This window comes from Lissotriton helveticus, chromosome 5_1, assembly GCF_964261635.1.
Source record: "Lissotriton helveticus chromosome 5_1, aLisHel1.1, whole genome shotgun sequence".
Lineage (NCBI taxonomy): Eukaryota > Metazoa > Chordata > Amphibia > Caudata > Salamandridae > Lissotriton > Lissotriton helveticus.
In genome coordinates this window covers 832,227,168-832,241,917 of record NC_136065.1, presented here as the reverse complement: position 1 = coordinate 832,241,917, position 14,750 = coordinate 832,227,168, and positions in this window count along the sequence as shown.

Below are 14,750 nucleotides of genomic sequence, written 5' to 3'. Positions count from 1 at the left end.
TGAGCTGATAAAAATTAAGTAAAACAGCCATAATGGTAGCTAGTGTCTCAAACCATATATGTGCACAGGTATTGTGACACATGCGCAAACAAACATTCGCACACAAAGAAGCCATTTTGGAAAGTTTTTAACTATTCCAAGATGGGCCCTGTGTGCTCCCTTGCACAGTGGTGGCTCCTCCACAAAGGCGGAGGAGCATTGGCCTACTGTTTTTTTCAACAGTTAAAGAAATAAATAAAAGAATAATAACTCCCTTATGATCATTTTCTTTTTTCCTTTTTGTGAGGCAGCTGTGCGAGGAGAGGCGGGGCTGACAGAGCAGCAGGGTTGCGGTTTGTCCCCACTCCTAAGTGCGCAATGACTGTTTTGCCGTCCCTCTCGCACCAACCGAAACAGTCATGCATACTTTCCCTCTTCTCCACCCAGGCTGCATGGACGGAGAACCTGCACAGGACCCCATGCCTCGTCTGAGCGAATGAATAATATTACAATGCAAACATTCACAACGCATGCTTTTACAACATGGTTTTCACATCCCAGCATCCATTACAACGCATGATTTTGCAACACATGCCATCACAACTCATTTTTAGAAACTACACTTATAACGCATTCCATTACAACGCATATCATTACAACTCATACCATTACAACGCAATAATATTTTTAGTGCAACAGTAGTGTAAGTGTTGGATAGTGTAGGGGTAAAAATTACTATTCCCAAGCCGGTGAGTGCAACAGTAGGGTAAGTGTTGGGTAGTGTAGGGGTAAAAAATACTATTCCCATGTACCCCGAAACCCATACTCACCCTAAAGCTTAAAAAAATCCCCATTACTTACATTATAATGCATTGTAATGGCATGCGTTGTAGTGGCATGCGTTGTAATGGCTGTATTGTTGAGGTATGCGATGTAAAAGCAGTTGTGTTATAACAGCCGCATTGTAAAGGTTGCGCGTTGTAATGACTGTGTTGTGTTGTAATGGATGTTTCCCATCTGAGCACTGAGCCACGGGCTGCTTCCTGTTCCTGTCAGCGACGAGCACCAGGAACCCTGGTTCCCAGATGCCTCTCCGCTTTGACTCAACCACCCTTCACACTCTCAATCCCGGAGGACACACAGACTGCGCAAGAACCTCACCGAACACCACCCTTGGACAGTTCTCGTGCAGACCCTGCTGCAGATCCTTCACCATCAACAAAACTCCCTCTGCCGCTGAAGGCCCACCTGATGCACGCATTGCAGGAACCCTGATTTGCATCCTCCTGAACGTGCGCTCCCTGCACCGACGCACCGTAGAAATCTGGTAACTGATCGACACCCTCTCGCCCGACGTCTCATTCTTCACAGAGACCTGGACCAATGCCACCTCCGGCCCGACATCACCACTGCCAACCCTGATGGCGCCCGCACTGCCCAGGAGGAGGTCTCGCCATCGCACACAAGGCCACCCTCTGACTCTCCACTTTCAGCACAAGTGACCACTACTCCAACACCTCCACCTCCACTTCCAAATCCAGACCAGCCCCAGGACAACGCTTTGTGGCACCCTCATCTACAGACCGCCAGGACCCCGCACCCAGCCCGCTAACACCATCGCCGAGCTCGCCGCACCCCAACCCATCACCTCCACGGACTACATTCTACTCGGGGACTTGAACTTCCACCTCGACAACGGCAACGACCCCGACTCCATCACCCTCCTCGACAACCTTGCAAACCTAGGACTGAAGCAGCTGGTCAACACGCCCACCCACAGAGCGGGTCACACCCTTGACCTCATCTTCGCAGGAGGAACAAACATCTGCTTCAGCCACACCACCCAGCCCCTCTGGACGGACTACCACTGAGTCCATTTCACTTTCACCACCACAGCACCCAAGCCCACCCCATGCCCACCACAATGGAACTGAAGCAAGGTCACAGAGGAACACCTCAACACCACCCTCGTGCAAACCCCCCAGTGCCACGAACGACACCAACTCCGCAGCCATGGAATGTCACCGCTGGCAGTCCTGCTGCACCGACAAGCTTGCACCCCTCCACTACTCCGCCAGACAACGCCCTCTGAAGGCCGCCTGGTTTACCACAGAACTTCAAGAAGCCAGACGCTCCTGCAGACACCTAAAGAAGACCTGGCGAAACCAGGAAACCTTGGAAGCACGGAACAACCACAGGAGGGCCCTGAAGGAATGCCACCAGCGCATGAGAGACACCAAATGGACCTTCATAAGAGACAAAGTCCAGACCAATGCCAAGGAACTGTTCAACGTCATACAACAGTTGGCAAAACCCACCAGCAAAGCCATGGACGTTACACCCTCCCAGGAACTCTGCGACCAGCTCAGCTCCTACTTCCCCAGAAGATCAAAATCCACCACGACAACTTCAGCAAAGCTGCGCCGGACACCACCCCCCCTACCCACCACCGCCGATAAACCAACCATCTCGACCTGGGTTCCCACCACCATTGAGCTCATCACAGCGACCATAAAGAAAACCCACTGAGGAGCCCCAACGGACCCCTGCCCACCACACATATTCCACAGGGCCGCAGCCACCATCGCACCCAAACTAGGACGGACCATCAACTCCTCCCTCAGATCCGGCATCAGCCCAGACGACTGGAAATGGGCTGAGGTGAAACTGCTCTTCAAGAAACTAATGGCAGACCCTACAGACCTGAAGAACTACCGGCCCATCTCTCTCCTCCCCTTTTCGGCCAAAGTCACTGAAAGACTTGTAAATGCCCAGCTACCCACCTTCATAGAAGAATACTCCATCCTAGACGCCTCCCAGTCCGGATTCCGTAGCAACCACAGCACCAAGACCGCCCTCCTCACCGCCACTGATGACATCCGCATGCTACTAGACCAAGGATACAGGGTGGCCCTCATCCTCCTTGACCTAACCACAGCCTTCGACACTGTTTCACATCGCATGCTCACAACCAGACTTCTCGATGTGGGGATACATGGAGCCGCCCTCGACTGGATCCAATCCTTCCTCTCTGGCAGAACCCAGAGGATTCAACTTCCTCCCTTCCTCTCCGAACCCACGGAAATCAACCGTGGAGTACCCCAGGGGTCATCACTCAACCCCACGCTCTTCAACTTCTACATGGCCCCGTTCGTCGCCATCGTCAGACAGCATGGACTCAGCATCGTATTCTACGCCGACGACACCCAGCTCATCCTCTCACTCACGAAGAATCCCGAAGACGCCAGACTCTGATTCCAGGAAGGAATGGAAAATGTGGCAGCATGGATGAAAGACAGCTGCCTGAAGCTTAACTCAGAGAAGACCGAGGTCCTCATCTTTTGACCCTGCACCTCTGGGTGGGACAACACCTGGTGGATCCCCGCCCTCGGGACCCCTCCGACCCCTACAGACCACAGTCAGAACCTCGGCATCATCCTTGACTCCTCCCTCTTCATGACCAGCCAGATCAACGCCGTCCCCTCCACCAGCTTCAACTGCCTGCGCATCCTCCGTAAGACCTTCAAATGGATCCCCCCAAGCGCAGAAGGACCATCACCCATGCACTCATAACCAGCAGACTGGACTACGGCAACGCCCTCTACACCGGAATCAACAAAACACTTCTAAGCAAACTCCAAACCATTCAGAACGCTGCAGCCAGACTCGTCCTCAGGACACCGTGTCACAAACACATGACCCAACACCTATGAGCTCTCCACGGGCTCCCCATCGAGAAGAGGATCACCTTCAAACTCCTCACCCACACCTACAAATCCCTCAACAACATCGGACCCAAATACCTCACCGAGAGAGTATCCTTCCACATACCCAAGAGGAACCTCCGCTCTGCCGACCTCGCCCTGGCTGAGGTCCCCCGCATCCTTAGAAACCGAACTGGTGGGAGAGCTTTCTCCTACACCGCAGCCAGAACCTGGAATAATGTCCCTCTGAACATCAGACGCTTCCCGACCCTGCACACGTTCAGGAAGGACCTCAAGACCTGGCTTTTCGACTGATCCGGAGCCTCTCCCCCCTGCCAGCACCTTGAAACCCTCACGGTTGAGTAGCGTGCTATACAAACCCGGATTGATTGATTGATTGCCAGCAAGAGGAGGAGAGACACGACCAGGAGGAGTGGCAAGGAGGACGCAGCAAGCCGGTAAGTTAGATACATTTTTTTATTTACCCTCACTTCCAACCTCCCCCTTGCTGCCACCCCTCCACCCCCGATCGGTGCTGGTCACCGCATTCCCTGCAGCTCAATAAAAAAAGAGCAGGAAAGCATACGCGTGCAGCCCAGTAACACCAATTGTTTGCGAACTCTCGTAAAAAAAAAACATCTATAAAAAACAGGAAGCAAGAAGGGGAGGAGCAGTGAGCACCTGGTAGCAGTGGATGAACGGGGGTGAGGGTAGGGGAGCAGAGATAAGGAGCACCGGGGCCCTGGGGTGAAAACAATTAATGCATATGTATATGTGTGGCACTACTTTTTTGAGATGTTTACATATATGAAATATCCCGGACTAATACTAACACTGGTGAATCACAGAATCCACTTTGACTGAGAGGGGCTATCCAGAAGTCCCTTTATGTGAATATATCAGCATGTATGTATGTTGTTTTTTAGTGGTTGTGTGTTGTGTGATGGCAATAGATTGCTCCAGACAGCTAAATCTAAACCTATTTGTAGGCAAGACCTAACAAGTACATTAGAAAATGGAGGTTTCTTGTGAAAAAAAAACGATGTTTTACGCAGATGCGCACTTTCCTAGGTTGGTCTAGAAATAAATTAATCTGAATACCTGTAGAGCTTTTGCCAGGATTCTAGGCAAATCTCATCCATAGCAGTTTTAGGTAAGTAGCGTGCTACTCGCCGGAAAGTACTTCAACACCTCATCAGGGGTAGCAAGCGCCATATAAATGCAAAACTTTTCCCTATTCTATCCCTTCACTATGCTTCTGAATCCAAAGAACAGACTAACATACCCACCACTCAAATTTAATTTCATATTTCACTATACTAATTGACAACTTATCCTTTGTGGGTTCCGGAGTTGCATGCTACTCCCTGAAAAAGTGCGTTGACGCCTCGTATGGGGTAGTAAGTGGCATGTAAATGCATTTACAATACAATACAATACTAAACCTGAGACATAGATAACACGCATAGCCTCTACAGATGAAGATTTGAAAGGCAGAAGTGGTCTGTAGAAAGTTAGAGCCTGAGTTACATGTTGGTGGTATGTATACTCTGTCACAATGGAGTACATACCGCCAACATAATGGTCTGCCTATCAAACCTATATGCTGGCGTACCTCAGCTTTTGCTATGGCAGTGACTGCTCAATTACTACCATAGCCTAACTTCTTCAACATGTTAAGAACTGTAGGATAAATGGCTGTATGTCCACTCATTCAATCAGGATGGGCGGATATATAGCCATTTTTTAGTGTCCGCCACCGGCAGGCAAACCTTAGCAGTGTAGGGCAGCAAAATGCTAACAACGCCCCCCCCCCCCGACATGGGCAATTACTCCCATGGTGAGAGGAGCATTTTTTATTTCTAAAAGAAAATCCTGTTTTGAGATTTTCTTTTTGAAAATAAAAAAAGACAACTGTAAGGTGCTGGGCTGCATCATACTGACACAGCCCTGTAACAAACAGAGATATGCATTGACAGGAACCACTGTGATGGCATTTCCAGCCAATGCATTATAAATTACCACCTGCTTGGCGGTCATGTACAAATTTGACGGGCGATCCCTCCACCATGGGAACAGAGCAATTTACTTTGTCCTTGTGGTGGAACGACAGAACCATGAGTCAAAATATAAATCAGGCCCTTGGTATGTGGATTAGACACTGTGCAATATACATACCAGTTGATCTTGTCTTTCAGATGTTTGTTACTAAAAATATGGGTCTACGTTGTATCCTGGCCATGTGACTTACGGATAAATAATTGTTTTCTTGGTGGAGGTTTGAGTACCTTTAAAGTGGACTAAAACATTTAATTTGTATTTTGTTTGTGGGATGATTTGGGAACACAAGTATACTGAAAGCCTACATACTGTGAGTAACATTTATACCGTGAGTGTTCTGTAAACCACATAATTTCTTTTCACCTCCGTTTTCTCCCTATTCTTAGCTTTTGTGTTGTGTCTCTTTACCCAGCAATATTATTTTGTCTCGTTATGTCAATAATTGTGTGAATGAGTTGCGTTCATTAAGATTTGTAATGTGGATTTTCTAGCCTTGAAGCAGCTTAGTGAGAACATTTGATAAACAACACTTGCAATGGTGGGATAGTTCTGAGACAGTGGACATTAAAGCTGTAAAGATGGCCGCTAGATTAACATGGTGAGTTTTTCCAAGGTTGTTCTAATGGAGCAGGAGTTCATGAGCTCAGATATCTCATCAGTGTAATGTTTTTCAGCTCTGTGCTGCAACCGTTCCAAACTGTTGTCCTAGCAGAGCTAGAGACTATAGATGTTGGACCTGGCCCTTTCAGCAGGGTCACCCCCAAGCTTTTTGCCTTCACTCCTCTTCTTTTTGCTGAATTTGATTTTTCAGGCTTAGGACTCTGTGCCTGTGCTGTCTCCTCTCAACATGGTAATATTGGCTTATAGCCAATAACATATTTAATTTATTTTATTTACTTGTAAGTCTCTGGTAAAGTGGTACCACATGCACATAGGGCCTGGATATAAAATGCCACTAGTGGACCTGAAGCACTGGTTGTCCCACCCATTTAATTATCCCTTTAAACATGTCTCAGGCTGCCTTTGCAGCCTATTGCATTTTAAACTGCCATTTGGACCTCGCAAAATAAACCTTTTGCCAGTAGCAGCCGCCATAAACAAAGGGTGGTGGGGTGGGTGGGGTCCCACGAGAGGTATCGGGCGGGGGTGGAGGGGAGTAGAAACAAAGTTGTTTTTAAAAAAACTTACCTTTTGCCGTCTCCAGCATTGCATCTTGTCACACCGCCTCTTTTCTTTCTGACTGGTCCCAGCGCCCCTGGGAAATACACCTCGTCCAATCCCCGCACTGCAGAGAAGCACGAGGATTGGTCTGAACGGGCAGGAAAGATGCCATGCTCAGACCAGGGAGTTTTGTGGGGGTTCTTCTAGCCCAGCTGCTCAATTCAGCTGGGCTGGAGAAAGTGTTCATGTGTGTTTTGGTCGGCCTGAGACGGCCAGCCAAACACACATGAGCACTTAAGGAGTAGAGTACACTAGCACTCCTCCTCCCCCTCCCACGCCTTGGCCCCTACCCTCTCAACACCGCTGGCTAAGTGCCGGCAAATGTAAAATAAAATGATGCAAGAGCATTGCTTTATTTTACATTTGCTAACTCTGGGCCAGGCAGTGGGGCAACGCTCCTTTGCTATTGCGGAGGAGCCGCCACTGGCTTTTGTAAGGCCCAAACCTTCTTTTTATACATATCTTTCACCCCTAGGGTAGGCCCTGAACATCCTAAAGGGCAGGGTGCAAAGTATTTAAAAAGTAAGACATTTTCTTTAAGTTTTACATGTCCTGGTTGTGCAAAACTCTTAAATTCGGTTTTTACTACTACAAGGCCTCCCTCACATTGGAGTTACCTAATTATTAATGTTTGGTGTCTGTGGAATTGTAATGAAAAATCCTCTCTTGTTGTAAAGTCAGATTTTCAATTACAATTTTGTGTATTCCTCCTAGACATTCAAACACAATGCGAGGGAGGTGCTTTGCATAGCCCTACTTACACTTGAATAGGCTATGTCCTGCCTCCACACAAAAGGCTGATTACCCCATGAAGTTAGTCTGTAGTTCGCTGGAGCCAGGGCACAGAACACAGGAAACCTGTGCACTTCATAGAGAAACCTCTAAATGTATCTCCTACTTCAAAGGAAGAACCAGGTATAAAAATTGGACCTCAGACACCACCAACTCTTCACTACACTTCTGGACCTGTGGAGACTCTGCCAGGAAGAAGGACTGTTGTGCTGCTGAAAGGACTGTCACTCTGCTGGACTACTGGCCTGACTGTTGCCTTGTTGGATTTCCGCCCTACTGACCTCCTGCCTCAGACAGAGGGATTTGGAACTGAACTTGAGCACAGGATTCCCAGGGTGAACCCAAAGGCTAGTCTGCTGACCTCTTGCTATGAGTCACATGGACATATCAGGCTCCTATCCACCTGACCCAGCCCAGATTAAGCTGAAGCAAGTCTATGACCCAACTGATGCCCCTTAGGGGCTGGACTCTTGGTGAGGGCTCAATGCCACCACGAACGTGCCAGTTTCTGCCGAATCCTTGTCACTCACACAGCCAGCAACGGAAAGTTCTGTCAGCCTTACCCTTCACCCTACAGCATCGACTGGTCAGGGGAGAGCAATCATGAAGCTTCAGCCCTCTGTTTCAAAGAATCTTCGCCTTACAGCGATGACCATCTGCAATGTACACCCTGCTCTTTGCTTTACATCGACAACTGTCCACTACACTTTCCTGCTCCTCTGGCCCCCTCCACCATGAACTCTTTGCAATGGACTGAAAAGGGGGACTAGCCTGGTCCCTGTATCTGACCCACACTCCATCGTGGTTGGCCTGAACATATGACTTTCTTCCGGTCTCGCACGACTATGTAGCTAAGCTTAGCACTTTGGGCTTTTTGGTGCTATTTTCTTAAAACTTTAGAAATTCATATCTCTGGTTCTACCAATAGGATTGTTGTTGTTTTGGTCTTGGTTTATTTATTAAATTCTGCTCTAGGTTTCTAAATTCATGTGGGATTTTTCTTGTGTTGCGTTGTCACTTTATCACTATTAGGTGCTGTATACACATTTGCCCACATGCATCAAAGTTAGAAATTTCGATTTCTTATTTGCGAATTTTAAGGAATCGCAAATAAGGAATCGCAATTTTGAATGCATCAATTCTTTCGCAATTTTTACAGAATCTTATTAATTATGCGAATTCGCAAATTGCGAATTCGCAAATTGCGAAAACACACACATGCTGAATCTCATTAAGATTACAGCCAGGAAGGCAGTGGAGTAATTGCACGCAGCTGCTCCCTAGTTTGAAGGTGAGGTTTGGCAGTTAGAAGTTGGAGCTCTGTCTGGAGGACCTGCAGCAGTGTGTGTGTCTGTATTTTTGGGAGAAATGGCAAATCAAAATGCTGAGGCAGAAATCCAAGCCAGGAAAAGAAAAAGAAAATTCAGTGACCAGGAGTTGGAAATACTTATTGAGGAGGTCACTGTGAGGCAGGAACAACTGTTTGGAAAACAGTCTTTGAAGGTGCCTGAAGCAGTTAAAAGGAATCTCTGGCTTGCTATCCAAGCAAAGGTGAATGCTGTGGGTGTTGCACATCGTGATATAAACAACTTACAGAAACGCTGGTATGACCTGCGGAGTCGTGCAAAGAAAAGATTAGCAACCAGAATGAGGACTGCCAAAAAGACTGGTGGAGGTACCCCCAGGGATAGGCCCAATACCCCCCTTGAAGACATGGTGGAAGGAACACTTTTACCAGAAGCTGTGGTTGGAGTAATTGGCATTGATACTTCAGACCCTGTTGGACATTCTGAAGGTAAGAGTTATTAAAACTGTTTTTCCTAATGTACAATGGGATAGGAAGAGGTTTTAACATGATTTAAGTGATGTTCAAATAGCATTTCTCTCTTGTGTTAGTTGTCTAACTTTTTATAAATGAAACGATAACTCAATTTCAGTCATGCAGCAGTGCATTCTGGGAGATGTAGTCTGTAAAAAAATTGCATATGTCGAACTTAAGCAAATTTTTTTTTAAAACAAGTATATTATGAATGGATACTACCAAAGCAGGCATGCAGCAAGCTATTTTATCTGAAAATGTTTACTTAGAAAAGTAAAACAAAAAGTGCAAATTTTAAAGTAACACACTGTTTGCACTATTTCTTTCATAGATACACAACAAGAAGTAAATGAAAATGATTTGACTGAGTTTAATACTCAAGATGTACACAACACAGATGAGTAAAATGTTGCACATTCATCATCCTCACATTTTGAAAGAAGGCAAAGACACAGACTGCGCCAACTGCAGCACTCTGATAGTGATGAACCTCAAAATGTTAATGTCCCAGAAATGCAGAGTGTTGAAACACCAGGAAACTCTAACCCAATGCAGAGCAGAAGTAATTGACTTGTCCAGTTTTATAGGCGCAGGTCAAATGCTTCACAAAGAGGAAGAGCTGCAGAGGAGAGCATCACCGGCAGTGTTGTTGATGATAATATTTTAAACATTCAGCGCCTACAAGGCACAATAGAGTTATGAAGAGAAACATTGGTCACATTGACAAAGAGATTGGTGCAATGCACAACAGTATTGAACACATGACAAATGTCATTGATAAAGGGCATAGATCAACTTCTGATAACCTACTCCGCATTGCAACTTCTTTGGATAAACTGTGCACAGTAATGCAGACACAGCAAGGGGAAAGTGCAAAGAGGCATCTAAGGGCAATGACCTGCATGCAGGGTCACACCAGGGGAATGTCTAGACTTTCAAGCAGTACTGCTCAACTCTGTAAGCAGACAGTTGCCATGCAACTTGAATTGAAACAAATCTGTGGAGAGATTGCCAGGGGAATGGGAACACTGCATAATCTGGTTCAAAGAACACAAAGTGATGATGCACCTGTAAACCAGTCAGAAATTGGGGTTAGTGATGTTACAAGAAATGTCAGTGGCATACTTGTCCCAGAATTATCTGAGACACGGCGCAGTAAAAGAAAAAAATACATTTCAAGTTACATGGCCATGGGTGATTTGAAAAATACAGGCAAAGCATTAGGTGTGCGTGGACGTAAAAAATAGTATTGTACCTTTAAAGTAACATATTTTGAGAAAGAGATGACCTTTTCATTTAGAAAATATTGCTTTCTGTTTTGAAGTAATGGCAAAGTAATTTACTGTGTGATCTAAAAGCATTTAGATTTGAATACATAAATGCATAAACAATGCTTTAAGTTCAATAAACAGTTTACAAACAAGCACCTGAGTGTCTTGTCTGGTTCTTACCTTATTTAAAAGTAATGTTGTGTTATCTCTGCCCTTCTCCTTCTACCCTCTGCTGCTTCAGGTCCATGTAATCTTGCATGGGGTTGATGTGGCTGATTATCATTTTGAGGTAGTACATCGTCCAAATCCAGCACTTGCTGCAACTATTTTACAGCACATTTCTGGGCGATATTGTAAAGCTCCTCCAGTTTTATGAAGTATGCGAAAGCGAGATTTCATCACACCAAAGGTTCTTTCTATCACATTGCGGGTTGATATGTGAGCATGGTTGTACTGCGGCTCTTTTCTAGTTGCTGGATTAAGATAAGGTGTTAATATGTATGATCTCACTGCATAGGCACTGTCACCTAAAAAATAATACCAGATAAATTGCACGAGCAACATGTGTCTTGAAGGCACAGGAGTATTTAAAAAATAAAATATTTATATTTACCAAGCAAATATCCTTCTCCAAATTCTCCAGCAAGCAGTCGTGTGTGGATGGCACTGTGTCTAAAAATATAGGAGTCATGGGCACTTCCTTGGTAACTTGCAACTAAGTGTGTGATGATGGTTTGAGAATTGCAAAGTGCTTGTATGTTGAGAGAATGGTATCTTTTCCTGTTGCGGAAAATTTACTCTTTTTCAGAAGGTGGGCAAATTGGAACATGTGTGCCATCTACACAGCCAATGACATGTGGAAAATGTGCCATGTTGTAGAAATCTAACTTGGTTTTTAACAAATCCTGTGGTGTACTTGGAAATTTTATGTGATGTCTTATCCTTTGCAAAATGGCATTCAGAAAAGCATTACAAAATCTTGAAAGGGAACTTTGGGAGACACCACTAGCAATGGCTATTACACCCTGAAATGACCCAGAGGCAAGGAGGTATAATGAACACAATACCTGAACATGGGTTGGAATTGCTTGTGTCCTGCGTGTTTGTCTCTGCAAGATTGGGTCCAATTCTGCAATTAAATCTAAAATTACATGAGCACTGAGCCTATACTTATCATAGATTTCTGCTTCTGTCTGCCCTAGTAAGGTGATGCGCACTCTGAAAATTCTCTCTTGAATCATCCTTCTTCTCCATCCTGCTGCAGCTCTCAACCTCTGCCTCCGTGCCAAAAAAAAGAGTGCTGCCATTGTGGAAAAATGTTTCAAGCATTCTGGGGCACCTTTTATACACTCCTGATGGTTTTCAGCTGCATTGTGCAATTTTGGAGAAGTTAACACCAGGTTTGACTTCTTCTAATTTTAGGAATTCTTATTTGCGATTTCTTACAAAATCGCAAATAGCGAATTTTCATGTATACAATTTTTTCGCAAAAAAATGCGATTCGCAATATTTGCGATTTATTTTAGGAATCGCAAAACATTTTGCGATTCCTAAAATAGCGAAAAAACACATAAAAGATGATGCATCCAAAAACAATGAATTGCATTCGCAAACGGCCGAATTTTGCGATTCGCACCGTTTGCGAATGCAATTCACTTTGATGCATGTGGGCAATTGTCTCTAAGATAAGTCTGACTGTACTTGTGCCAAGCAACCAGAGGGTTAAGCACAGGTTAATATGGTGACTTTTTGTGGTTCACTCTGACAAGGATTGTGGCTGTTGCTTGAGTAGGGTTTTCATCCCACCCCACACCTCAACCAAAAAAGCTATTTCTTACTTGCAGGTACAGAGGCAAAGAAGACTTCAGAAGGCTTGCTAACTGTGATCCACTAAGAGGTTACATCAATTAGCCAACCCCAAGGGCATCCTCTGAAAGGGGTGAAATATGCTATAGAGCCCTAAAAGTACCCTGAAAGTGGGTGCAGTCACACATCAGGAGGATCTTTGTCTCCCCTCCTCCCCTTTCAAATGCAGCTATGGTGCTGCCTGCAATATTGAAAAAAAAGCAGCTGCCTCGAAAAGTCTCCCTTAATCTTATCTTGGGGGAGGGGGGGGAACAGGGAAACGGGATGCCACGTCCTTAACTTTTCGGCATTTAGTTCCTACATAGGGCGACAGGCACTCTGCAAGTTTAAGATGGGCAGTTCCACGCCCATAGAGCAGGGCAGCAGGGAGGGGGGATGTTGGGTGGGGGAGTTATATGGTTTTATTGTTATGTTTTTGGCATCGGTATTTGAATTTGGTTTCATCACAGAGGACTCTAACACTCACGAAATGTACAATATGTGCAATGGGGGACAAAAATGTTAAAATACTGAGTTGGAATGTTAATGGTCTTGGGGACACAATCAAGCGTAGTGTAGTTCTCCAGTATGTCAAGCGGCAGGCCCGGATGTTTCCTGCTCCAGGAGACACACCTGGATAGCGCTGATTAACCCTTGGTACCTACGAGATCCGATAATCCGCAAAACCCTTATCAAAGGCACAGACGATTATTTTTCCAACAATGTGGGATCCGAGTCCTCTTCCCAGTCCCTATGGGAAGCATTCAAGGCTGTATTCTGGGGTAAGGCTTTATCCTTAATTTCTGGAAGGGAGAAAGAGAAACAAAAAGAGGTCCTCGACACTCAGGCTGAAATTTACAGGTTATAGTGAGATTTAGAATCTGGAGTGATACTGGAGAAGCTTCACTTACTGAGCCTGAAACAACACGACTACAAAGCTCTTATTACGGACAGGGCCAGGGCATTAGGTAAGGAGAGACAGGGTAGGGTTTTTGACTTGGGAGATAAAGTAGAGAAACTCATAGCATTGTTGGACAGGAGGGAATGGGCGAGCAGATTGGTCCCAGAACTCAGGGTCGATGGAGACATCACTCTCACTGACCCACAAGACATAGTAGACGGATTCGCTGGCCACTTTCAGACTGTCTACAAGACAGTCACCGCGTTCACTGAAGAGAACTCTCGGAAATTGTTGCAAGACATTAGGCTCCCCTGTCTCTCCCCAGAAGACAGAAAGTTCATGGATAGTGATTTAACATAGGAAGAGATAGCTCAAGCAATCCGCTTCTTAAAGCCAGGGAAAGCCCTTGGCTCTAACAGAATCCCCTTTGAGTTATACAAATTACTACCATATAAACTTGCACCTTACCTGAAAAACATTTTTGAGGAATCCAGAGACACCGAAATACTGCCCAGGGGGCAGAGAATAGCCACCATAGTCACCATAAATAAAGAGGGAAAACCCAGGACTGACTGCGCTTCATACTGTTTCAGGGATTCTGCTCCTACACAGAACTGTGCACAGGGACCTAGAACCTCAGTGAACTAGGGTGTACCAAAACTCACCTCAGTATCCAAAATCCCCTACCAGACTAGCAATCAGTGTCTCATTGGTTCTTCCATACCCCCATTGATTAGACAACCCAGAACATGGACTTAGCACACCTCAGGTAACGTGGAACACATGAACACTCTTTCATTATACTAACATACCAATCCGAAACGAGGAGTAAATGAGGACACGTGCAAGTTTGAAATGTTTATTTCTAATGCCGTGTTCTCAGGCGCAGTATCTAAGCTAATACAAGCAAACATATTATAAGCAACAAGGTTATCAGTCCATTAGAATACAAAGGGAGAAAGCATGTTACAATGCTAAAGGGAAGAAGGCTAAATGGCACCTAAGTCTTACCCTCCCTTGCTAGTATATTATATTATATCTAAAGAAGGTCTCTTTGGGTTTTAGAAGGGCGGCCCAATACCTCTGATCTTAGAGGAAAGGGATCACATCATCTTCCACCAGCTCTCTGCATGCGAATATTCATCAAGTGTGTATAC